Below are 24,998 nucleotides of genomic sequence, written 5' to 3' on the forward strand. Positions count from 1 at the left end.
TCTGTCTCTCTCTATTCATTTAAGATGCTTCTTAAAACCTGCCTCTTTTGGTCAGCTGTCCTAATAATGCCCCTATTTAAAAAATGAGGCAGACAAAAAGCAGGAAACTATAGATTAGTTCGCCTAACATCTGTGGTTTGGAAAATGTTGGTGTCCATTATTAAAGAATCAGCAGCAGGACATTTGGAAAAGCAAAATTCGGTCAGGCAGAGTCAGCATGGATTTATGAAGGGGAAGTTTGACAAATTTGCCGGAGTTCTTTGAAGATGTAACAAACAGGGTGGACAAAGGGGAACCAGTTGATGTGGTGTATTTGGACTTCCAGAAGGCATTTGACAAGGTGCTACATAAAAGGTTACTGCACAAGATAAAAAATCACGGGGTTAGGGATGATATATTAGCATGGATAGAGGATTGGCTAACTAACAGAAAACAGAGAGTCAGGATAAATGGTTCATTCTCTGGTTGGCAACCAGTAACTAGTGGGGTGCCGCAGGGATCAGTGCTGGGACCCCAACTATTTACAATCTATATAAACGAATTGGAAGAAGGGACTGAGTGTAATGTAGCCAAGTTTGCTGATGATACAAAGATGCGAGGAACAGCAATGTATGAGGAGGACACAAAAAATCTGCAAAAGAATATAGACATGCTAAGTGAGTGGGCAAAAATTTGGCAGATGGAGTATAATGTTGTAAAGTGTGAGATCATGCACTTTGGCAGAAAAAAATCAAAGAGCAAGTTATTATTTAAATGGAGAAAGATTGCAAGTGCCGCAGTACAGCGGTACCTGGGGGTACTTGTGCATGAAACACAAAGGGTTGGTATGCAGGTACAGCAAGTGATCAGGAAGGCCAATGGTATCTTGGCCTTTATTGCAAAGGGGATGGAGTATAAAAGCAGGGAAGTCTTGCTACAGCTATATAAGGTATTGGTGAGGCCACACCTGGAATACTGCGTGCAGTGTTGGTTTCCATATTTACGAAAGGATATACTTGCTTTGGAGGCAGTTCAGAGAAGGTTCACTAGGTTGATTCCGGGGATGAGGAGGTTGACTTATGAGGAAAGGTTGAATAGGTTGGGCCTCTACTCATTGGAATTCAGAAGAATGAGAGGTGATCTTATTGAAACATATAAGATTATGAGGGGGCTTGACAAGCTGGATGCAGAGAGGATATTTCCACTGATGGGGGAGACTAGAACTAGAGGGCATGATCTTAGAATAAGGGGCCGCCCATTTAAAACTGAGATGAGGACAAATTTCTTCAGAGGGTTGTTAATCTGTGGAATTCACTGCCTCAGAAAGCTGTGGAAGCTGGGACATTGAAAAAATTTTACACAGAAATGGACAGTTTTTTAAACGATAAGGGGATAAGGGGTTATGGGGAGCGGGCGGGGAGGTGGAGCTGAGTCCATGATCAGATCAGCCATGATCTTATTAAATGGCGGAGCAGGCTCGAGGGGCCATATGGCCTACTCCTGCTCCTATTCCTTATGTTCTTGTGTTCTTACGTTATGCAGCTCATTGTAAATTTTGTCTGATAACACTCCTGTGAAGCTCCTTGGGGCATTTTACTAAATTAGAGGCGCTGTATAAATGCATGTTGTTGTTTAGTTTTTTGCAGAAAATAAAATTGCTTACATTGCATTATTTATTTTAAAGCTTTCACATTATCCGTGGGTATGATACAGTATGTGGATGTAAGTACTGTCTCATCTGGTAATCTCAGTACTTCAGTGCGAAAAAATGAATTTGTGGCATAGCTTTATATAAATAGCTACCGTGTTACTGAACAAAATAGATAGTAACATGCAGTGGTATCCAGATAGACCCATCCATTTCAGAAAAATCACAGCTCCATTATTTAATGTTGTACAAGTCACAGGTCTGCTAGGTTTGTAATACTGCTCGCCTTATTCCTGGTTGTATATTCTTAGATTCAGCCAAGCTGCCTGGATCTGTGCACCTCATTGTAAATCACCAAGTTGCAATGCTCTTGATTTAAAATAATCTCTTAAAGCTAACCTTTTAAAAAAAAAACTTGCAATGTACAGGATGTAATCGTTATAGTAGTTGGCACTGTCCATATCTAATGTAAGGTTATGGGAATATCATAAGCTGTTCTCTGGGCTCTCTAACACCACAGATGATGACTAAATTTCCAGCATCTTATCACACAGTCACAGGCTGGAACTAGTACAGGGGACTATGAAGAAAACACAGCATGAAAACTGGAGTACAGATGATCAGATTAAAAGCTATAGGATTTGTTAGTGGTAGCACAATCTGACTGGAGCAGGCCCAGACCAGGGCCTATGGAGACTAAATACATTCTCTTTTCTCTCTATCCTTTCACCCATTTAAACTCTTCTGAGAAGGGGAATTTAACACTTCAGAGATTCTGACGACTTATCAGATGGACTGATTGATGTGACTTTTGGACACACTGTAGTTATCGCAGGGTGAAAGGCAAAGTGGAATCCATATACCATTCAACAAGATCTCTCCACCATTAACAGCTAGGCAGTTTGACTGCACTTTCATGAATCTTTTCCGCATGGATTGTCTATCTGTTGTGTATGCCTGTCTTAGCCCCTGTAGTGCTGTCCTACTCTAAATGAGGACTGTGGCAAGCTACAAAGAATAAAGAGAAATGTTACCTTTTTTGTAGTTTATGACTCAATAGTACGAGTTGAGCTTGAATTGTCCTCTTGGTTGTGTGAATTCCTATTTATGCAAAAAATTTGAAACGTTTTGTTTAAATTTTATCTGTGTGTGTGTGCTGAGAAATTATCATTTTCTAAATACAGGCTAAACATATTAAATAGAATACATACAGTTAAACTTTGTATAATTTTTTAACTGAATAGAAAGGTACCATGTGATACACAAAGCACATTTCTATTTCAAGAACAGAGGCTATGAAATTTTGCTGTGATTTTTCCCAGTCCCCCCAATGTAACTTTGCGACCTAGCAGTCGACCGACAAAGAAAATTAAATTGGCGGCCGCGACAGTGCGCCCTCTCCTTGAATGGCCACCACACAGCCATGTCACACATACTGAAAACACAGTGCATCGACAGAAAAAGCTGTCGGGGGCATTGCTTGGTGGCCCGAAGCTTTTTGTAGCTAAATTTGGATTGAGGTGCGGGAGATTGGTGGTGTGCTCTTTAATGACACACTTAGGAGGGGTTGGCAGATGCGAGGTGGAAGTGGGAATCGCCAGACAAAGCACAGAGGTGAATTTCGTTGGCGGCGGCCATTGGACTCCAAATCGGCGTCTGCTCGACTCCATCACTCGGCCGCCGCTTTCTGGCAGTAAGAGACATTTTTGGAGGAAGAATTTTGGCCCCCAATGAAGCCAAATTGTGCCCTTTTCAGGTTAATATCATGATCTGTTACTTCCAAACATTTTTTCACTTTCTCTTCAATTTCAGGAAGCCACACTTCACACATTTCAAAATAGGGCTTTTGTAAAGCTGAGGAACACTGCTATGGTGAGACACGTACAGCATTCCTTTCAACAAATACAATGAGCATACGAGAAGAGTGCTCAGCAGCTACAGAGCCTTAAGCTGAAATCCATAATGAGATTTAGGGGAAGATGAAGCCGATGGCCAGTGCCAAACTCAGGACCAATATTATGCTTTTCATAATATTCCTTCTTCTTCCTATTTCCTCACTCACACATTTGGTTCGATTTTACTACCCTCGGTGGATGCGGGGCAGGCAACATCCTTGATGAGTCCCAATCCCACAGCTGCGGCGATCCCTGTTTCCGACATGATTTTATAAGGTTGTGGCTTGTTAAAACTGCTCTGCAAAGTTCCTGGCCAAATAAAGGGAAGCAGGTCTGATGACTTCATCTGATGACATGGCATCAGCTGGTTTCCTTAAAGGGACCATGGCGACATTGATTTTGACAGTTGTGCTGTCAGTACTCTGCAGTATTGAGGTGCTACAATCACTGACAATCACTGCACAGAGGTGCATGGCTGCACCTAGGCTCTCCCATGACCAGCTCCAGAGTCACAGCACATATGGAGGTACTCTTCTCTTCCAATGGGCAAAAGAGACATCCCTAGGACACCAATGCAGCCTGGTTGCACATTGCACAGGAGGCCACAGCAGGGATGTCGTCAGTAGGACCTGGCTGCAGTGGCACAAACCTTTCAATGATCTCAGTTGACCTCGAAATGTTACTGCAAAGCCACATTCAACCTCATCCTGCTGTGCCACTCATCACATCACCACCATTCTACCTTCCCTACCCTACTCACAACTTAACTCGCACCTCCACCCATTCTTCTCTCTCTCTATATTATCACTTCCCCATCTCACTAGCCACCCCTCACACTTAGGCTCATTCTTGTCCAATCATACCAACTAACAACACACAAGGGTAGGCACATGGGTGTTATCACCAATGTTCATGTAATATTCTGTTAATTTATTGTTAAACATTGCAATCTTTATTTTCAACAATTTGCCTTCTTGGACAGATCTGTGTGCACCTTTGGAAGTGGCTTAGTGAGTTGTAGTGAATGGTGAAACATAACAGTAATCCTCCCCACCCCAATGGTGATGAGTGTGAAAGGAATGATTTGGGCATTGTAGGGATGCTTTTATGATGTTGGTGTGGGGTGGTACCAACCTGGCGCACCATGTGGCAGCCAGGGTGTACAGCATCAAGTGAACTATATCTGGCCATGGTGAGGCCATCACTGGCCTCACGGGCAGCAATGTGGTTGGGTGCTGATGTTATGTGTCCTGTGCAGCATCAGATGATTGCAAAGAAGGTTGATGTTGTTGTTGGTGCTGTTGGTGCACCTGGTGATGCTGGTGTGGGGATGATTCTGAGGACCAAAGTGAGTTTTTTTTTCAAGGGCAGCGATGCTGAAGGAATAGATGGCAGCTGAAATTGAGATGTCAGAAGCAATCTACCAATGATGAGAGAGTTGCTCCAAGGAAGTGACACTGGATAGAGATTTCACTGCAAACACTTTACACCTCCATAAAGCTGAAAAGTGTCTCCAGCTTCTAAGATTGGAAATTGAACAGCTGGGAAATGGTAGCTTTTATACCACTTCTGCAGCTGTCAACTATTCACAGCAGTGGAGAGTCATTGAGAACCCGACATACTTATCTGATGTGATCCCCGAGCACTGGGAGCCTCGTGAAAAATTTGGAATAATCATTGATAAATTGCTGTTTAAATACCTTTAAGCAACTTCTTAAGTATCTCAATTGCCTGTCCCGTTGCTTAGTGCTGGGTCTGCAAACCGCAGACAGAGCCGGCACTTGGGAAATTAACAAGGAGGCGGACTTCCACCCTACTGTCAATCATGGCCATTTTGACAACGGGCCTGCCTCCAAACTCGCAGCGCCAGTAAGATTCTGGCTACTCACTCTTACACAGGCATATGCTGCAGCAACTGTACAGGGTATTGGTGAGGCCACACCTGGAGTACTGCGTACAGTTTTGGTCTCCGTATTTAAGGAAGGATGTATTTGCATTGGAGGCTGTTCAGAGGAGGTTCACTAGGTTGATTCTGGAGATGAGGTGGTTGACTTATGAGGATAGGTTGAGTAGGTTGGGCCTATACTCATTGAAGTTCAGAAGAATGAGAGGTGATCTTATTGAAACATATAAGATAATGAGGGGGCTCGACAAGGTGGATGCAAAGAGAATATTTCCACTCATAGGGAAAACTAAAACTAGGGGACATAGTCTTAGAATTAGGGGCTGCCATTTAAAACTGAGATGAGGAGAAATTTCTTCTCTCAGATGGTTGTAAATCTATGGAATTCTCTGCCCCAGAGAGCTGTGGAGGCTGGGTCATTGAATATCTTTAAGGCAGAGATATACAGATTTTTTGAGTGATAAGGGATTAAAGGGTTATGGGGAGCGGGCAGGGAAGTGGAGCTGAGCCCATGATCAGATCAGCCGTGATCTTATTGCATGGTGGAGCAGGCTTGAGGGGCCAAATGGCGTACTCCTGCTCCTATTTCTTATGTTCTTATGTTCTTATACCATATTTCTTCCCACTCTGCTGCCGTATCTTTGGTGGAAATTCGATGGCAACCCTATTTACAGTCTCCTTGCTGACCTGGACCTACAGAGGAAGGGGAACTGAAGTAAGAATGTGTGTGAAGTTCTCAAAAGGTATTCTATGGCAGCGTTTGATGCAGCAGGCACAAGTATTGCTTTGAATTAGGGTTACCAATATTCCCGAATTGCCCAAGAGTCTCCTGGAATGAATGATCAATCGTCTGGGTGCTGCTGAGGCAATCTGGGAGAAAAGTATTTCCATGTTTCAGTACGGGCCTGCACACCTCTGACGGCCTGAACTTTCAACTCCCGAATATAAGAAGTATTCCAGAAAATTCTGTCTTGTGATGCTGTGTAAGTATATAGCCAAAGTCGTAAAGCAAACTGCTTCAATATGGAGAATATCTCCAAAGGTTTGTAGGACGATGGTTTCGTCCCGGATTAATTTGTAGCGGGCAAGAACAATTAGTTAAAACTACCAGCTACTTCACAGAGTTTAACACTGGAAAATAATTACAAGACACCAATAAGTATAGTTCCCACTGTGCATGGCAGTCTTTACTGAGTAATGAACCTGATATTAACTTTATACCTATCAGTCTGTCCCTTGAGCTGCTAAGCTACGTTATAGTTACCAGTTCCTCATTCCCTGCGTGGTCACGATCGTCCCAGTAGTTCACTGATGTGTCGTGATGCGTGCCTTCTGATGAATGACCGGGTCACCCTTCCTTGATGGCAGCCGTGATCCCACTCGTCTTTGCTGAGACTCTGCCTCAGTTTCCCTGCACACTCACTATCAGCCCGGTGGTCTGACGGGTTCGTGGAGCATACCTTCTGATGACTGACCGCATCACCTTCGCCTGTGTGTTTTTATCCCCTGCCTTTTCTCAGGTGTTGTTTACATGGCTACCTGTCACTCATCAAAATCCTTCCTTTGATCCAGCGATGATCGATCTTCTTTTTGATCACGCATTTAGCATCTCAGAACCTGGCCTATTGTCTAGTCTCGCTCTCCCTTGGACCTCACTGTGTTCAGTATCGATCTTTACATTTCTACAAAAGTTTGATCAGTATCAGTATCAGTGTTTACATGTCCACAAAGTTTTAGTATCGTTTCCACTGTGTTTGGGTTTCTCTACAGATTATAGTTTACATTTCCACAAAAGGTTTCTTACAGTCCCATTGTGTTTGGGTTTCTCTACAGATTAACATTACACATTTTAAACAGGAGTCTCCAAGAGTTCTTACAATTACAGGAAGTCAGTATTTATAGCTTTCCTGTTTTAAGCATTTTATACAGAATGTTTAAAAAGGTTAATCACATAGTTCGGTTTCCTGGGACTTACACTGAGTTTTCCAAGCCCTACAGGTCCATCATCATAGGCAGTCCCTCGAAACGAGGATGACTTGCTTCCACGCCGAAAATGGATGAGTTCACAGGTGTTTCAATGATATTCTGGATCCCGAACTGCATCCTGAAGGGTGGAAGACACCTGTGCGTGGATTTTTTTTAATGTGTGGTGGTTGTTGCACCCCAGCCACCACAAAGGCTTGACAGAGCTAGGTCTTGGTCCAGTGGTAAGGATTAACCAAGACGACTGGAGACCTGCTCTGCTGCACGGACCTCGTGCGCACACATATCGCAGTGTGGGCTGGCCCGTGCTGCCCATGGGCCTTCGCCTCTTCTGGGTTCCGAACTCACGCCTCTCCTGGGCCCCGATCACATTCCTCTACGAACTCTTGCCTCTCCTTCGTCTCAATCTCACCACTCCTGCTGTAGCTGCCTGCGCTGCAGTCAGCCGCTGCCCTCCTGCAGCAGCACGTGCTGCTCCCTGAAGTGGCACGCTGCTGCACGCTGCTCCCTCTAATGGCCCCGGCCTGCTGATGGTGGTGTAGGCTGGGACTGCGCCGATTTCTGGGCCGGGCCGCTGCACGCTGCTCCCTCTAATGGCCTTGCAGGTCGGGACTGCGCCGATTTCTGGGCCGGGCCGCTGCACGCTGCTCCCTCTAATGGCCTTGCAGGTCGGGGCTGCGCCGATTTCTGGGCCGGGCCGCCACACGTTGCCCCCTCTAATGGCCCTGGCCTGCTGATGGTCTTGCAGGTTTGGACTGCGCTGATTTCTGGGCCGGGCCGCTGCACGCTGCTCCCTCTAATGGCCTTGCAGGTTGGGACTGCGCCGATTTCTGGGCCGTGCTGCTGCACGCTGCTCCCTCTAATGGCCCTAGCCTGCTGACCTACAGGTTATTACCCATAACAGTGTCCCATGTCCACTATGGATAGCTGCTTATGGCTATAAATCTTCCAAGGCATGAATTATGAAGCAGAATGCATTGATGCATAAAATGTGCCATACCATGCATGCAGCAAAGTGACTACTTAAATGTAGCTCAAAGGCTGAAGTTTGTGATAAATCCAATTGCTTCTGATGGCCAGCAGACAACTTAAAATGACCAGCACCCCAATAAGGTAATAAATCTAATAGACATTTAAAGGAAAGCAGTTTATTTCTGCTGTTCAATGTTAAATGAATGACTATGTCTTGTGACCAAATGTCTTGTGATCGAACCTCCAGGAATAGGTCGAACCAGAGTTGGCAATTTTATATTGAGCCCACCTGCACTTGCCAGATGTCCTGCCCTGTCAGCATTACTGAGGGATAAATAGCCCCATAGATTGGAAGTATTCATACAATTTGTTTTATATTCATAGAATAATTAAATAGGAAATAACCAGAATCACTAATTAGAAACAAAGATACTTAATCATGGAGGAAGAATCAAATTGATGGACAGATTTGATGGTCACAGCTCAGACAATGATCAGGGCAGATGTAAGAAAAGTTATGATAGAGATATATAAATATAAAACAGCTGAAAGCTTGTGCTTACCCATTACCATAAGTAACTCAAAGCCTTTGTCCATCCAGTCATGCAATATTGTTGCCCTGTCAGCAATAAAATAAACAGCTTTTACTTCTGGACTCAGTTCAGTCTAAAGATATGCAAACCAGTGGACTTGATGAAAGATGAAATACTTCAAGCCAAAGTCCATTTTCTTCAACATCAAAGAAATGTGACAGGGTGCGAGTCTTCCACAACATGAGGACCAGATCAGCACCACAAAATGTTAGCATTTAAGGCAGACCTCTATTCTTATGCCAGAAACATAAGAGCTTTAGATGCTCCACAGCACAATATTCATTCAAAAATGAAGCGCAGAATGCCAGAGGCAAACTATCTGTGTGGCATCTTTGACTTGCCCACTGGTGCCCCATTAAAAACTTAATCTGTATCTTTCACATGCAATTGGGCCCAAGTTTCCACAGGAGTTGCTCCATTTTTTTTGGAGCAACTAGATTTTTTTGGAGTAACTTAAAAATCGCAATTCTCCCCATTTAAGTTGCTCCAGTGTAAGTGAGTTAATTAGGTTTTTTTTAGTTCAGTTTTTTTTTCAGAAGGAGGCATTTTCAGCCACTTACGCCTGTTTTGTCCATTTAAGCAAGTTTAGCCAGCTAAAATTTACTCCAATCTAACTTAGGCCAGCGTAAGTGGGCACTTTTGTACGTTCAGAAAAACCCTGTGGTGAATTACGAAATCAGCGCAGACAGCCAAAGATAGGGAGGGGGGGAAGGGAAGTTAGAGGGTTTTACAAAGCATGAAACACTTCACTTTTAACCATAAAGATGCATAGAAAACATCATAATTTTTAAATAACAATTAATGAAGATTAAATCAAGTAATAAGAAATTAGAAGTCCTACCTTGCCGACTGGAGCACGCACCAGCAAAACCCTTCGGACAAGGGTAGGGGCGGGAGGCTGGGAGAGACCTGTGCGTGTAAGGCAATTGGTTGCTGGCTTCCTCGGCCCATGGACATTCAAGATAGAATTGTCATATTTTGTACCTAGACGCTGGTGTTTATTAATTTGGTGCTTCCAGATTGCAAGATTCCACTTCTAGAATTCCAATTAGTCCGGAATAAAAGCAGGGCGCTTCTCCCCCAGACCACGGCAGATGCGCAGGTTGGTTTTGAAGTTCTGAGCCATATTGCCTGGAACTCCACTGCAATGTTTGAAGATCATCAGGGCAGCTTACCCAGTTGCTTTTCCTGTTCACTCGGGTCCCAGATGCCCTGTTTCCCCCACGACAATGTTATCAGTTGGCACTTTCAGTAACTTGTCACCAATGGTCCCTGAATGTGCAGCCGTCTTCGTGGCTTTCAATGCGAAAAACTGCGGTACTTTGAATGGGTCATGCTGCCCCTTAAAGGGGCAGGGCATCAAAAAAAAATGAACTGGAACATTGTCTCACAAAAAATTTAAAAACTTAAATGTGCATGGGCACATTGGATGCCCCGCTACAGCAAAATCTGGCCCCTTGTCTTCCAGCTAGAGGTTTAAAATTGGTTAATAGGGTGACTATTTAACAAAATACTCAATGAAAGTGTACATGAAGAATTGTTTTTAAAATGTGTTGCTCAGCTGTTCTGCAAACATCTTTGGAAATTAAAGATGGAAACCAGCAATTTTGCGATTTTTTTTCCAGAGCCTGAGATTGGCAGCTACTATTTATTATCGCCATGTGCAATAAAATAATTTCAGTGTTGATGTACTGCCATTTTTGCATTGACGTAAAAGATTTTTCACCTACATCAACACCAAATGGAAACAAAGCTATGCAGTATGTGCAATAGCCTATCCACTAGCATGCTGTCCCTTTAAGTATGGCCTATTACCAATGCTGCTGAGCCATTGCACATGCGCGCACGCTCCAACGCACATGCGCAATGTTGCTGGCACTCAGAAGCACACTGGGCCCGAGACCCGCCCCCCTGTCGGCAGTGTTGAGCCAGCACGTCCCTAGCTCCGCCCCCCGCAGCATTTGTTACGCCATGCCAAGGGCCTGGAGCGTTCCTGGAGCGGGGAGAATTTGGAGGTTGGTTTTCGGCGCAGATTTTAGCTTAACAAGTCAGCGCACCTTCAGCGCGGGAGGAAACTTGGGCCCTTGGTAACCAATAGGCTTCATTTCAAGGACATCGATCCTTGTTAGAGTTGTGACCAGCTGCAGCTTGTTATTATGATATCTATATATACAAAAACAATATAATTCCTAGGGCAATGTAAGTAGCACTATGGTTTTCATAATAATGCTTTTATTTTCATTTGCAAATAGTAAATAAGGAGACATTTTATTTGTATTAGAATACAATAAATAATGGTCATTAATAATGAAATGAAAGATAATTATACCAGTAATTTATATTATGTAGATTGTAAATAATCCATTTATTTTAATTATGTGTATTATAAATAGGGTATACATATTTATAGATCTTCTATTATAAATAGCTCTCATTTTAATTATATTTATGATAATTTTGCAACTAATTTAAAAACATCATATTGGAAAAATCCATTATTCATATATGTACTATAAATACCAATTAATTTAATTATAAGATGTATTATATGCTCTTTAATTTGTTTATATTTAGTTGTTTAGTTCTATATCATGACTTATATATGAATACAATAAGTAGTCCTACATTTCGGATAAACATACAGGGTCCGAACTTGATGAAGGCTAAGTCCCGCCCTTGTGCTGCCCAAAAGACTGCCAATGGCTGTTGAGAGACTGGTTGGAACTTTGGGCATGAAATTGATGAAAAAAAATTAAAAATTTGGGCCGGCGGCAAACGAGCGACGTAAGCCGTCAAACTGGGCGGGAGCGGACGGGAGCTCCCAATCTCCGCGGCAAAGGCTCTTGTCACCGAAGTGCCGCCGAGGATGGAGTCGGGCCCATGGAGGGTCAAAGACGTTCAAATTAAAATGATTGGAAAAAAAAATTACTCGGAAGACGGTCAGGGAAACCCATTAAGGTAAGTCACTGTGAAAAGAATTGTATGAATAAGTTCACTAACATTTTTTTTCAGTTTTTTAAACTTAACTTGGTGGGTAGACCAGCCTCCTCTTGGCAGTCCTTACCCCTGCTGGCACCGATGCCTGCCCGCATCAATGTGGCATCTCGGCGGGCGGGAGGTCACTTGCGCCACTTGGCCTTCCGTTGACGTCAGCGAGTGGTTCCCGGCGGTTCTCCCCTACCGCCCGCTCCAGCCCAAGTGCAAATTGGCACTGGGCGCAACCTGCCAAGGAATGTCGGCAGACCTTGGTGGCAGCTGGCAGCAGTGGGCGATAAGACCATCAATTTCGGCCCCACAGTAATTCTTATTTTATTTTCAAATAGAAGCAGCTCTGGAAATATGATATTCTCAGTATTTCATTATCTGTATTAATTATATTTCCACCTAATCCTTGTTGTAGTGGAAGAGAAAGTCTGGTTTACCTGGATCTTCTGCTTGGTATAATGCCCCTCACCTTGGCTGAATTTCTAGCTATTTAATTAATTTGGCGAACTCCCTGGCATCTTCTATGGATCCCACTTGTGAATGCCTGAAGAATGCACGTGGCAAGCCTTGGGTGCCTCCTACAGTGTAGCATGGCCAACAGCCTTAAGGCTGGGCACAAAGATTGGATTTTTCTCTTCCTCCCCTACAAGGTAGGAATAGGATCTATGCCTTCCACCCTGACCCACCATGACACCATCCTAGTTTCCTCGCCCAGTTTTGCTCCCTTACTACCCATCTCAGATTTGTTCAAACATTGCTGGGAGCAAATGGCAAATTTCAGCTGATGCGTGTGCTAACATTAGTTCTGATGTTCATTCCCTCTTTGCCTGAGCACTGGGCAGGTGCAGTGCAGTTGCTTATCCAGGGATCCTGAATTTGGGGGGTGGGTCACAAGCATGGCCTGCCCGCAGACCCAGATCACAGGCCCACCTCCTATAGTGCCTTCTACTGGACAACAGAGTTGGAAACACAAATGCAATTGTAGAATGGCCTGGTAGCATTCGGACTGCTGTTGGAAGGAGAATTAGGCAGACTTCTTTATGGGCAATCTTTCCCACGTGACCTTTCTCAGTGCACCTTCATTAATTCAATTGAATGGAACATGGGGCAGCATCCAGTATGGGCATGCAATCCTTCAATCCTAATTCTCCTCTATCTGTTCTACCCAAGCGATCCTTAAATCCAAGTGCAAAAAAGGAAAATCTGCCCTGGTATCTTTAATTCTCTCTTCTGATATCACACTCAATGGATCTCTCTCTGTTTACTTCCCTCTCCCCATCACTCCATTGTAAAAGAGTGTGTCTTCTGACTCACCATAACGAATACCACAGGAGACCCATTAGTATAAATACCAAACAGGCACAGAAATTTATCTGACAGCCTACTTAATAAGGCTATAATTATGTTATTTCCTCTGTGTAATCTAACTTGTTCATGCCATACAGTATCAACAGTGTGAAGATAATAACTGAGTCTAATTTAATAGGAACTTGGGTCAGGCAAGAATATATAAATATATGATCTAGCTATGAGTTACATACAAAGGCTGGGATTATGCTTACCTCGGTGGGTCCGGGGTGGATGATGTTGGTGGTGGGTCATGGCCCCGCTGCTGGCTCCATTCCATTGAGATGCTGCAAACACTGGCAATCACTGCACAGAGGTGCAGGGCTGCACCCAGGTTCTCACATAACTTCCTTCATATGCCTATGGAATAAGTCACAGCTACATAGGGACGTCCTCTTCCCTTCCCATGGGCTGAAGAGACCTCCCCAGGAGAACAACACAGCCTTGTTGCACATTGCAGAGGAGCTCATAGCAGGGATGTCATCAGGAGGACCTGGCTGCAGTGGCGCAAATATTTCAATGATCTCATTAGATCACGAAACCTTAGTACAAAGCCACACTCACTTTCATCCTGCTGTGCCTCTCATCACATCACCATCACTCTACCTTCCCTACCCTACTCCTGCACATCCTTACTCACACCAACTTCCCTTGCACCTCCACCCATCCCTCTCTCTCGATCTACATTATCACATCCCCATTTCACTAGCTAACCCTCACACTCACCCTCATTCTAGTGCAATCATACCAACTAACAACATAAGGGTTGGCACATGGGTGTCTTATGCAATGTTCATGTAAAGTTTCTGGTAATGTGGTGTCAAACATTGAAACCTTTACCGTTAACACTTTGCACTCTTGGACAGATTTGTGTGCACCTTTGGAAGTGGCTTAGTGAGTTGCAGTAAATGGTGAGACTTAACGGTAACCCCCGCAATGATGGTGTGTATGAAAGGAATGGCTTGGGCATTGCAGGCATGCTTTATGGTGTTGGTGTGGGGTGGTGCCAACCTGGCACATCATGTGGTAGCCAGGGTATACAACATCAAGTGAAATAAATTTGGCCATGGTGCGGCCATCTCTGGGGTCCCGGGCAGCAATGTCGGGTGCTGATGCCCTCTGTCCCGTGCAGCATCAAGTGATTGCAGATAAGGTTGGTGTTGTTGGTGCTGCTGGTGTGACTGGTACTGCTGGTGTTGGGGATGATTGTGGTGGGATTCTGAGGACCAAGGTGAGGCAGTATAAAGGGAATCCATATTGATGGAATAGATGGCAGGTGAACTAGAGATGACAATGGTGAGAGAGTTCTTCCAATGAGGTGAGAGTGGATGGAGAGTGGCAAGTGGAAAACCCTGCAGAATTTGTGCTGGAAATGGACTGAGAAACAGCTTGTGGCTGAGGAAAGTGATGATCTGTCAGGTGAGAGCTTTTACTGTACTTTTAAAGCTGTCGAGTAATCAATTGGAGCAATGGCCACTGAACTCCCACCTCAGGGTGACAGACGTCCCCGAACAGCGTGGTTTCTGTGGCCTTGAAGTTAAGGTTAAAAAGTGAGTTTAAAAAAGCCTGTTAAGGATCTGTGGTACATTATGATGAGTTTAATTGTGTCGCCCACTGCTGCCTGTCAGGTCTGCTCAGCGCTGACAACCCGACATTGGCAAAGACACATTGCGGCGGGTTGACAGCGGGTTCCCGACCCAGTGTAAAAAAAATACTTTCGCAGCTGACCCACCACCAATCCCGCCCGCTGATACCCCTAAAAATTCCAGCCAATGCCTTTATGATAGCACAGGATTGAAAAAGCTCTTAATCAAGCAAGCAGTAGTTAACCCTTCCACTAAGGGGCTTGAGACATTGTGGTGAAGAAGTTTAGAACTGGGCAAGCAATCATACTGTATAAAACAGATAGTCAACTTGTGTCAATGCATAATTCTAGCAGAGCTGAAAGTCTCAATGAGGGCTTTGTTTTAAATTCGTTGGTAAATATTTTGGCCTAGTAATTCAATAAGGCCTGAAAATGACTTCCCCGTGTCCATCCCTTCTGATGCAGAATGGGTGCATGCTACAGCAGGGGATTCAAATTTGTGCAAGACTATCACCAATTAAAGCTAGCCTGCACTTCTTAAAGCCATCGGTGGTAAATTCTGGCTGCAGCAAGTACTGGAAGACATTGTGTGTGAACTACAGGAAGGGTGAAGATGGCACAATATGACAGAGAGGGCTTCCAGATTTTTGGATGCAACACACGACAGACTCCACCCACTGACAGACTCCATCCACTGAGACTTCACCTTCTGACACAGGTGCAATAAGTGGAGAGTAGGAGAGGCATCCTCTATCCATTGGGGGTCAAGAGGCCCTCCAGACACATGCTGAGAAGGGAATGGGAGCAGATCGCCATCACTGCCAATGCAAGCAGTGTTGCCTCGAGGACCTCGATGTAGTACAGGAAGAAACTTAATGACCTCACTCAACCCCATACGACTGCTCAAGGTTAGTGAATTTATCATCAAATGCCATATCCCACCATCTGCACCACTAGCCTCATACACTGTTCAATGCTCCGCAGCCCCATCACTGAACTACCAATTATCTCTATCAAACATGATTCAGACTTTACATTCATAGCTTCACCTCACTCTCACACATTTATCACTGCTGCAGTCCTCACACCGACAGCTCACAGCTTGCATGCAATGCCAGCTATTCAAACACATTGCACCACACTCACTGTCACACTTCCCTTTCTCTTGCAGGACAAGGTGGCTGACAACCGATGGCAGCAGTACCTAACCAATGGGGGACAGGCACGCCTGCATGAACTGATCCCCATGGAGGAGACAGTGCAGGAGATAATTGGAGCACCGTTGCTGAGCCTGTTGCCTGCAGTGGCTGCTGAAATAATGCAAGAAGACAGTATTCTCATATGTAATCTTTGGCATTGGCAGACCTGCCAGAAAGACTGAGTGTAATGTCAGGGATCATGGAAGAGTCCAGCACCAATCTTGCACAGAGCTTTGTGCAGAATTGAAGCCCATCCTTTCCAACATGGAAGTGATGGCAACCTCATTAGCGCATATGTGGACCCAACCATGATGCATTATCTGATGGCCGATGTCTCATCTTCCATTGCAGCACAAGCAGAAGGCACCCACTGTCTGTGCAATGCAGCGGAAGCTCAGATTGAAGTCATACAAGCTCAGCTTGCAGCCATGCAAGAAGAGACCGAGGCCATTATGGCTGTGGTTACCAGAGTTGAAAGGGGCTTACAAGGTGTCAAGGCAGTGCAGCAATCTGTCCTCCATCAGATTATTAGGATTGCTGAGGTGCCACCGTGGAGGAGTGGCAGTGGCTCCATGGAGAATGAACCTGCTGTCCTCTCTTAGGATGACAGCATTCATCCTCCCATCACTGCCGCTCCACCAGTGCCCTTGCTGTTGCCTGTGGGCTAGACAGCCAAAACTGCTGCCGCCCATGCTGAGGTGGTGCAGTCTAAAACCAGAGCTGTTTGAGGTTGTCCTGTAAAGCCATCTGCAGTCTCACCCACTGAAGGTCAGTAGTCATTCACCAGCCATGCTGCAGCCACTGGGGTAGCACTGTATAGGAGCACGAGGACAGGCAAAGGCACGCAATAGATTGGCACTACTGAGCTGCACAAGGGTGATTAGTCGAATTTGTTAAGTAATATTGGATGGATTGATGTATAAAGTTGGTTTGGAATGTTTGTTTCACGCTATCTTTTAGTGTAGCATTGTAGCCTTGAGGACTCTGCGAAGGTGCATAAGAGAGTGATGGTAAGGTGTCGGACTGTGGGTGAATGGAGAATTGGGGTTGCATTCACTAGTATCACAGGCAGATCAGTTCATCACTGGCAGCCAGCCAGAAAGCGGCTGTCTTGTTTGCCTCCATCCTTCCTCCTCCTCCACCTCTCCCTCCTCCTCCTTTTCCTTCTCTGCTGTACACTGTGTATCTGGTGGCAAGGACTGTGCTGTCATGATGTCGAAGTTGTGCAGCATGCAGCAGACCATAGAGAATCCCTGCAGACCTCTGGTGAGGATTGCAGGGCTCCTTGAGAGCAGTCCAGGCAAGAGAAGCATTCTTAAAGTACTCCAATGGTCTGCTCGATCAAATTCTGTGTGACACCATGGTTTTTGTTATACGCATGCTGCCCATGTGTGGTTGGGTGGCACCAAGTGGTCAGCCCTTGTTGCACAGTAGCCACTCTCTGATTTGTTATGCTGGCTGAAAAGTGGATCGTACAGTGGAATTCTGCAGAATGAAGGTGTTATGTATGTAAACCTTACCAATGTGTAAGACTTGCCACCAGGGGGCGCACCTGTGGGAGACCCAAGGGTCACCTGCACATCCTGGGCAAGCAGGTATAAAAGGCAGTCTACCATGCTGCTTCCTCACTTTGGAGTTACAATAAAAATACCAAGGTCACAACAGTTTGTGCTTAAGATATACAGGCTTGTGGAGTTATTCTGAACATATCAATTGGCGACGAGTAACAGATCACGAACTTTCACACGTTTATGGCTACCGTTGGTATTCTTGAGAGATTTGTTGAGGGTGATGATTGGGAAACCTTCGTTGAGCGTCTTGACCAATACCTCATGGACAACAAGCTGGGTACGGAAGAAACCGCGGTCAAGCACAGGGCGATTCTCCTCACCGTTTGCGGGTCTACGATATATGGCCTCAGCAAAAATCTGCTAGCACTGAGGAAACCAATGGAGAAGACATATGAAGAGTTGTGCTCGCTGGTTCGGGAATGCCTCAAGCCGAAGGAGAGTATCTTGGTGGCCAGGTATCACTTTTATACGCACCATCGCTCCGAGGGTCAGGATGTGGCGAGCTATGTCGCCGACCTAAGATGCCTTGCAGGACCGTGCGTATTTGCTGGATTTTTGGGGGAAGTGTTGCGGGACTTTTTCGTGCTTGGAATTGGCCACGAGGTCATTCTTCGCAAACTGCTGTCTGCCGAATCCCTAGATCTGAGCAAGGCCATCACGATAGCCCAGGCTTTCAGGTCTACGAATGATAACACTAAACAGATATCATTGCAGCATCGAAGCTCACCGGCAAGTATTGTGCATAAAATAACGCCTTCAGCAGGCAGAACTGTATATGGCAGGGCCTGCACGCCTGCAGAGGCCAGACCTAGGATAGCTCAGAGTCCGCCGTGGGATGTGAATGCGAATCCATTAACACCGTGTTGGCGCTGCTGGAATAATCATCGAGCCCATCAATGTCGCTTCAAGCACTACGTGTGCAAGGGCTGTGAAACAATGAGGCACCTCCAGCGAATGTGCAGACGTGCTGCGACTCACCACGTCGGCAGAGTCGGCAGAAGATTACCGATCAGGCATGGATCACGCTGAATGAGTAAGAGAGGCAACTCAACCCGAGGCTGAAGAGGAAGCGGTACACACCTTCACCACCAAAACCCTCTGATAATGTTAAAAGTCAGATTAAACGGCATTCCAGTTTCCATGGCATTGGACACTGGGGCGAATCTGTCAATTATGAGCCAGAAAGCTTTTGAGAAATTGTGGGGCAACAAGGCACAAAGGTCAAAACTAAGCCCGATCCACAAAAGCTGCGCATTTACACCAAAGAGCTTATACGAGTCATTGGCAGTGTGGCAGTGAAGGTATCGTACGATGGAGCTGTGCATGATTTACCACTATGGATTGTACCAGGCAATGACCCAATGCTGTTTGGCAGAAGCTGGCTAGGAAAGATCCAATGGAACTGGGACAACATCAAAGCACTGTCTTCGGTGGATGATGCCTCCTGCGCCCAAGTGCTAAACAAATTCCCGTTGTTATTCGAGCCAAGCATTGGCAACTTCACAGGTGCCAAAGTGCAGATCCATTGAGTCCCTGATGCACGACCCGTTCATCCCAAGGCCCGAGCGGTTCCATACATGATGCGAGAGAAAGTCGAGATCGAGCTGGACCGACTTCAACGAGACAGGATCTTATCGTCATTCGAGTTCAATGAGGAGGCCAGTCTAATTGTTCCGGTGTTGAAAAGCAATGGGACAGTCAGAATCTGTGGGGACTACAAGGTAGCGATCAACCAAGTCTCGTTACAGGACCAGTACCCACTACCCAAAGCGGATGACATGTTTGCAACGCTTGCAGGGGGGAAGTCGTTCACCAAACTGGATCTAACCTCTGCTTACATGACACAGGAGCTGGCTGAAACTTCGAAAAAATTGACGTGTATCAACATGCACAGAGGACTGTTCATATACCACAGGTGCCCCTTTGGGATTCGCTCGGCTGCGGCCATCTTCCAGAGGAACATGGAGATTCTGCTGAAATCGGTTCCGCGCACCGTGGTATTTCAAGACGACATCTTGATCACTGGCCGCAAAACCACCGAACACTTGCACAACCTGGAAGAGGTTCTAAAGCGACTGGACAGAGTAGGACTCAGGCTGAAACGCTCCAAGTGTGTTTTCCTGGCGCCAGAGGTCGAATTTCTGGGGAGAAAGTTTGCGGCGAACGACATCAGACCCACGGACTCCAAGATGGAGACCATCAAGAATGCACCCAGATCACAGAATGTGACGGAGCAGCGTTCATTCCTAGGATTCCTCAACTATTTTGGTAGCTTTCTACCAAAGTTGAGCACTTTGCTGGAACCTTTGCATTTAATGCTATGCAAGGGTGATGATTGGGTTTGGGGTAAATCTCAAGAGACAGCCTTTAACAAGTCCAGAAACCTATTATGTTCTAACAAGTTACTTGTATTATATGACCCGTGTAAACGTTTAGTTCTTGCTTGTGATGCATCTTCGTACGGGGTCAGTTGTGTGTTACAGCAAGCCAATGGGTCAGGCAAAATGCAACCGGTTGCCTATACGTCCAGAAGCTTATTTAAGGCTGAAAGAACCTATAGTATGGTTGAGAAAGAATCACTGGCATGCGTATACGGACTTAAGAAAATTCACCAATGCCTATTTGGACTCCGGTTCAAGCTCGAAACCGACCACATACCGCTCATTTCGCTGTTCACAGAAAGCAAAGGTATTAACACCAATGCTTCGTCCCACATCCAAAGATGGGCACTAACATTATCTGCATATGACTATATAATCCGCCATAGATCAGGCACTGAGAACTGTGCTGGTGCCCTCAGTCGGCTACCATTGCCCACTACCGGAGTGGAAATGGCGCAACCCGCAAACTTGCTTCTTGTAATGGATGCTTTTGAGAGCGAGGGGTCACCCGTCATGGCTCGCCAGATCAGGACTTGGACTAGCCAGGACCCTGTGCTATCACTAGTAAAAATCTGCGTCCTCAATGGGAGCTGGTTGGTGGTTCCCGGGGAAATGCAAGACGAAATTAAGTCGTTCCACCGATGCAAGGATGAAATGTCCATCCATTCGGACTGTCTCCTATGGGGGATGTTATATACGTAAACTTGTATGTACTCTGTACTCAGGCTTATCCCCTGGAGTCCCAAGGGATCCCATAATCCCTTGGAGCACAGGTATTAAGGAGGCTTCATATGTTGGAGAGGCACTCTGGTGACCTGCAATAAACGTCTACGGTCACACGTTACTTTGAGCTCACATGTACAGTCTGACTCTTTCCCCATACACAACAACTGGCGACGAGATATAAATAGCAAACCCAAAGATGTAGATAACAGTGGGCATCCTGGAGAAATTCTCGGAGGGAGATGATTGGGAAACTTTTGTGGAGTGATTCAACCAATACTTCGTGACCAACGAGCTAGATGGGGAAGAGAGCGCTGCCAAACAAAGGGCAATCCTCCTCACTGTCTGTGGGGCACCAACATATGGCCTCATGAAAAATCTGCTCAATCTAGCGAAAGCTACGGAGAAATCGTACAATGATTTGTGCACACTGGTCCGAGAGCATTTGAACCCGCAGGAAAGCGTTCTGAGGGCGAGGTACAAGTTCTACACCTACAAAATGTCTGAAGGCCAGGAAATGACGAGTTATGTCGTCGAGCTAAGACGCCTTGCAGGACATTGCAAATTTGAAGGACATTTGGAGCACATGCTCAGAGACTTTTTTGTACTTGGCATTGGCCACGAAACCATACTTCGCAAACTTTTGACTGTAGAGACCCCAACCTTGAGTAAGGCCATAGCAATAGCCCAGGCATTCATTGCCACCAGTGACAATACGAAGCAAATCTCTCAGCACACAAGTGCTGCTATAAGTACTGTGAACAAAGTGATGTTGTTTTCATAGAAACATAGAAACATAGAAAATAGGTGCAGGAGTAGGCCATTCGGCCCTTCGAGCCTGCACTGCCATTCAATGAGTTCATGGCTGAACATGCAACTTCAGTACCCCATTCCTGCTTTCTCGCCATACCCCTTGATCCCCCTAGTAGTAAGGACTACATCTAACTCCTTTTTGAATATAATAGAAACATAATCGAATCGTAACGTACAGGGCAGTTCACACACACCTGCAGCTATACATCCGCAGATGTCTCAGAGTCCACCATCAAGGCCATTAACACCTGGTTGGCGCTGCGGGGGTGATCATCATTTCCATTCATGATAATTCAAAGATTACGTTTGCAAGGGCTGTGGAAAAATGGGACACCTCCAACGAGTGTGCAGGCGAGCTGCAAAGCCTGTTATACCTGCAAACCACCATGTTGCAGAGGAGGACAGATCCACGGAGGATTACGACGAACCAGAGCCTCAGATCGAGGAGACAGAGGTGCATGGGGTGGACACATTCACCACGAATTGTCCCCGGATAATGCTGAATGTTGAACTAAATGGACTCCCAGTGTCAATGGAGCTGGACACGGGCGCGAGCCAGTCCATCATGGGCAAAAAGACTTTCGAAAGGTTGTGGTGCAACAAGGCCTCAATGCCAGTCTTAACTCCAGTTCGCACGAAACTAAGAACTTACACGAAAGAACTGATTCCTGTAATCGGCAATGCTACCGTAAATGTCTCCTACAAGCTACCACTCTGGGTGGTATCGGGCGATGGTCCCACACTGCTCGGCAGGAGCTGGCTGGAAAAGATACACTGGAACTGGGATGATGTCCGAGCGCTATCGCCCACTGACGATATTTTGTTCGCCCAGGTCTTCAACAAATTTCCTTCGCTGTTCGAACCAGACATCGGGAAATTCCAAGGAGCAAAACTGCAGATCCCCTAATTCCGGGGGTGCGACCTATCCATCACAAGGTGAAAGCGGTACCGTATATGATGAGAGAAAGGGTAGAGATCAAGCTAGACTGGCTGCAAAGAGAGGGCATCATTTACCCGATCGAGTTCAACGAGTGGGCCAGTCCTATCGTCCCAATCCTCAAAGGAGACAGCACCGTCAGAATCTGTGGCAATTACAAAGTAATTATCAATTGTTTCTCCCTGCAGGACTAATACCCACTACCAAAGTCCGATGACCTCTTTGCAATGCTGGCGGGACATTCACGAAGCTGGATCTGACTTCAGCCTACATGATGCAGGAACTGGAGGAATCATCAAAAGCCCTCACCTGCATCAACACGCTCAAAGGTCTTTTTCTTTATAACAGATACCTGTTTGGAATCCGATCAGCAGCGGCGATATTCCAGAGAAACATGGAAAGCTTACGGAAGTCGGTCCCGTACCCCGTGATCTTCCAGGAGGACATCTTGGTCACAGGTCGGAACACAGTTGAGCATCTGCAGAACCGGGAGGAGGTTCCTATTTGACTCAACCGCGAGGGGCTCAGGTTAAAATGCTCGAAGTGTGTTTTCCTGGCGTCTGAAGTGGAGTTCCTGGGAAGGAGGATTGTGGCGGACGGCATCAGGCCCACCAACACGAAGACGGAGGCAATCGAGAATGCACCGAGGCCACAGAACGTGACGGCGCTGCGGTCGTTTCTGGGACTCCTGAACTACTTTCGTATCTTCTTACCGGGTTTCACCACGGGGGTGGAAATGGCGCAGCCCGCAGATCTAGCCATGGTTATGGAAGCATTCGAGAGTGAGCAATCACCCGTCACTGCCCGGCAGATCAAAAACTGGACAAGCCAGGACCCCTTATTATCTCAAGTCAAAAGCTGTCTGTTTCACGGGAGCTGGTCCAGTGTCCCAGTGGAAATGCAGGAAGAGATAAAGCCGTTCCAGCGGCACAAAGATGAAATGTCTATACGGGCAGACTGCCTACTGTGGGGCAATCGAGTAGTGGTCCACAAGAAGTGCAGAGATATCTTCATCAATGACCTCCACAGTACCCACCCAGGCATCATAATGATGAAAGCGATAGCCAGATCTTCATGTAGTGGCCCGGTATCGATGCGGACTTAGAGTCCTGCGTTTATAGATGTAATACATGCTCGCAGTTAAGCAATGCACCCAGGGAGGCGCTGCTAAGTTTATGGTCTTGGCCCTCCAAACCGTGGTCTAGGGTAAACGTCGACTATGCAGGCCCGTTCTTGGGTAAAATGTTCCTTGTGGTTGTAGACGCGTACTCCAAGTGGATTGAATGTGAGATAATGTCAGCTAGTACGACCGTTGCTACTACTGAAAGCCTGCGGGCCATGTTTGCCACACACGGCTTACCCGATGTCCTGGTGAGCAACAATGGGCCATGTTTTACCAGTACTGAGTTCAAAGAATTCATGACCCGTAACGGAATCAAACATGTCACATCTGTCCCAGTTAAACCAGCGTCCAATGGTTAGACAGAGAGACCAGTGCAAACCATCAAGCAAGGCTTGAAGAGGGTAACTGAAGTCTCACTGCAGACTCACCTATCCCGAGTCCTGCTCAGCTACCGCACGAGACCCCACTCACTCACTGGGATCCCACCTGCTGAACTGCTCATGAAAAGAGCACTTGAGACAAGGCTCTCGTTCGTTCACCCTGATCTACATGAACAGATAGAGAGCAGGCAGCTTCAACAAAATGCGCACCATGATCGCGCAAATGTGTCACGTGAGATTGAAATCAATGATCCTGTATTTGTATTGAATTATGGACAAGGTCCCAAGTGGCTTCCCGGCACTGTCGTGCCCAACAAGAGGAGCAGAGTGTTTCGGGTCAAACTTTCAAATGGACTCATTCACCAGAAACATTTGGACCAAATCAAATTCAGATTCATGGACAATCCTGAGCAACCCACCTTGGACCCTACCTTTTTTGATCCCCCAACATACTCACCAGTGGCAACCAGCACCACGGTTGACCACAAAGAACCCATCATCCACAGCAGCCCAGCAGGGCCCAACGCATCAAGCAGCCCAGCAAGCCCAGCGAGGGCCCAACAAATGATTCAACAACACCAGCTTTCACACCGAGACGATCAACAAGGGTAAGAAGGGCCCCAGATCGACTCACATTGTAAATAGTTACACTATTGACTTTGGGGGGGGGGGAATGTTGTTATATACGTAAACTTGTAAATACTCTATACAGCCACCAGAGTGCTCATCCCCTGGAGTCCCAAGGGATGCCATGATCCCTTGGAAGCACAGGTATTTAAGGAAGCTTCACAGGTTGGAGAGGCACTCTGGAGATCTGCAATAAAACACTAAGGTCACACATTTCTTTGAGCTCACAGTGCTCAATCTGACTCTTTCTCCATACACAACAGGGGAATTGTGTAGTTTTGCCAAAAAAAATGCAGGGAAACGTTTATATACGACCTTCACAGGACCCACCCGGGCATAGTCATGATGAAGGCT

Source organism: Pristiophorus japonicus, chromosome 5, assembly GCF_044704955.1.
Source record: "Pristiophorus japonicus isolate sPriJap1 chromosome 5, sPriJap1.hap1, whole genome shotgun sequence".
NCBI lineage: Eukaryota > Metazoa > Chordata > Chondrichthyes > Pristiophoridae > Pristiophorus > Pristiophorus japonicus.